Source organism: Gossypium arboreum, chromosome 9, assembly GCF_025698485.1.
Source record: "Gossypium arboreum isolate Shixiya-1 chromosome 9, ASM2569848v2, whole genome shotgun sequence".
NCBI classification, from domain to species: domain Eukaryota; kingdom Viridiplantae; phylum Streptophyta; class Magnoliopsida; order Malvales; family Malvaceae; genus Gossypium; species Gossypium arboreum.
In genome coordinates, this window is record NC_069078.1 from 64,018,766 (window position 1) to 64,021,869 (window position 3,104).

The following is a 3,104-nucleotide window of genomic DNA, read 5'->3' on the forward strand; positions in this document are numbered from 1 at the left end:
TTGAAATTAAAGAGGTTAAGAAGTAGGAAAAAAAATTTGCTCCCATTTTGCACGTTTCTTTGTGTTTTCCCACTTTCTTTATTTTCTTTTTTCTTTTCTTTCTTTTGTTTCGGTTCTTGCGGCTCCATTCTACTATATTGTTTTTCTTCTTTCTAAGATAATTCATGTTACTGTTGGAAAAATTACATTTTTTGGTAACTTTGAGGCATATTCTCAATAGGTGAAGGTGGAGAGTTGAATCATAATTTTATGGTTCATATTCTACTCATAAGACCTTTACAACGGTATATCATATGCTCAAAATGGTTGAGTGATGAATGAGAAATTGATACTCAAAGAAAGCTATTTGAAAATATTGTTGAGGAAAAATAAAAGGCTTAGATCCCACATTGGTTAAATACCAAAGTGTGGGATGTGTTTATATAAGTGAACTCTCTTAAAAGGCAATTGAATGACTAAACTTCTAACATTACTTTTTGTGCAAGAGGGTGCAGGTCCACCCAACCTTGACGGGGTAGGGCACATCCGCACAACGTGGGTGACGCGAAATGTTCGAACTGGTCGGGCCTATATAGGGCCTATGGATATTTTAGCTTAAAACGAATTTCTCAAATACGAAATTTTGTTGTTCTAAAAAATCTCTTTTTTCATATTTCGTGTTTTCTAAATATTCCGGTCACAGAAAAAAGGCATTGGTCGTGGTAGAGGTGCTACTACTTTGACCACTGCTTTTGCCGTATCCTAGGAAACTTTCGACCAACGTTACTCCAAGTATCGTAGGAGCGGCCAAATCTATCTTAAGGAAACCGTGTTTTTCTTTCTTTTGTTTCGGTTCTTGCGGCTCCATTCTACTATATTGTTTTTCTTCTTTCTAAGATAATTCATGTTACTGTTGGAAAAATTACATTTTTTGGTAACTTTGAGGCATATTCTCAATAGGTGAAGGTGGAGAGTTGAATCATAATTTTATGGTTCATATTCTACTCATAAGACCTTTACAACGGTATATCATATGCTCAAAATGGTTGAGTGATGAATGAGAAATTGATACTCAAAGAAAGCTATTTGAAAATATTGTTGAGGAAAAATAAAAGGCTTAGATCCCACATTGGTTAAATACCAAAGTGTGGGATGTGTTTATATAAGTGAACTCTCTTAAAAGGCAATTGAATGACTAAACTTCTAACATTACTTTTTGTGCAAGAGGGTGCAGGTCCACCCAACCTTGACGGGTAGGCACATCCGCACAACGTGGGTGACGCGAAATGTTCGAACTGGTCGGGCCCATATAGGGCCTATGGATATTTTAGCTTAAAACGAATTTCTCAAATACGAAATTTTGTTGTTCTAAAAAATCTCTTTTTTCATATTTCGTGTTTTCTAAATATTCCGGTCACAGAAAAAAGGCATTGGTCGTGGTAGAGGTGCTACTACTTTGACCACTGCTTTTGCCGTATCCTAGGAAACTTTCAACCAACGTTACTCCAAGTATCGTAGGAGCGGCCAAATCTATCTTAAGGAAACCGTGTTTTTCTTTCTTTTGTTTCGGTTCTTGCGGCTCCATTCTACTATATTGTTTTTCTTCTTTCTAAGATAATTCATGTTACTGTTGGAAAAATTACATTTTTTGGTAACTTTGAGGCATATTCTCAATAGGTGAAGGTGGAGAGTTGAATCATAATTTTATGGTTCATATTCTACTCATAAGACCTTTACAACGGTATATCATATGCTCAAAATGGTTGAGTGATGAATGAGAAATTGATACTCAAAGAAAGCTATTTGAAAATATTGTTGAGGAAAAATAAAAGGCTTAGATCCCACATTGGTTAAATACCAAAGTGTGGGATGTGTTTATATAAGTGAACTCTCTTAAAAGGCAATTGAATGACTAAACTTCTAACATTACTTTTTGTGCAAGAGGGTGCAGGTCCACCCAACCTTGACGGGGTAGGGCGCATCCGCACAACGTGGGTGACGCGAAATGTTCGAACTGGTCGGGCCCATATAGGGCCTATGGATATTTTAGCTTAAAACGAATTTCTCAAATACGAAATTTTGTTGTTCTAAAAAATCTCTTTTTTCATATTTCGTGTTTTCTAAATATTCCGGTCACAGAAAAAAGGCATTGGTCGTGGTAGAGGTGCTACTACTTTGACCACTGCTTTTGCCGTATCCTAGGAAACTTTCAACCAACGTTACTCCAAGTATCGTAGGAGCGGCCAAATCTATCTTAAGGAAACCGTGTTTTTCTTTCTTTTGTTTCGGTTCTTGCGGCTCCATTCTACTATATTGTTTTTCTTCTTTCTAAGATAATTCATGTTACTGTTGGAAAAATTACATTTTTTGGTAACTTTGAGGCATATTCTCATAGGTGAAGGTGGAGAGTTGAATCATAATTTTATGGTTCATATTCTACTCATAAGACCTTTACAACGGTATATCATATGCTCAAAATGGTTGAGTAATGAATGAGAAATTGATACCCAAAGAAAGCTATTTGAAAATATTGTTGAGGAAAAATAAAAGGCTTAGATCCCACATTGGTTAAATACCAAAGTGTGGGATGTGTTTATATAAGTGAACTCTCTTAAAAGGCAATTGAATGACTAAACTTCTAACATTACTTTTTGTGCAAGAGGGTGCAGGTCCACCCAACCTTGACGGGGTAGGGCGCATCCGCACAACGTGGGTGACGCGAAATGTTCGAATTGGTCGGGCCCATATAGGGCCTATGGATATTTTAGCTTAAAACGAATTTCTCAAATACGAAATTTTGTTGTTCTAAAAAATCTCTTTTTTCATATTTCGTGTTTTCTAAATATTCCGGTCACAGAAAAAAGGCATTGGTCGTGGTAGAGGTGCTACTACTTTGACCACTGCTTTTGCCGTATCCTAGGAAACTTTCAACCAACGTTACTCCAAGTATCGTAGGAGCGGCCAAATCTATCTTAAGGAAACCGTGTTTTTCTTTCTTTTGTTTTGGTTCTTGCGGCTCCATTCTACTATATTGTTTTCTTCTTTCTAAGATAATTCATGTTCTTGTTGGAAAAATTACATTTTTGGTAACTTTGAGGCATATTCTCAATAGGTGAAGGTGGAGA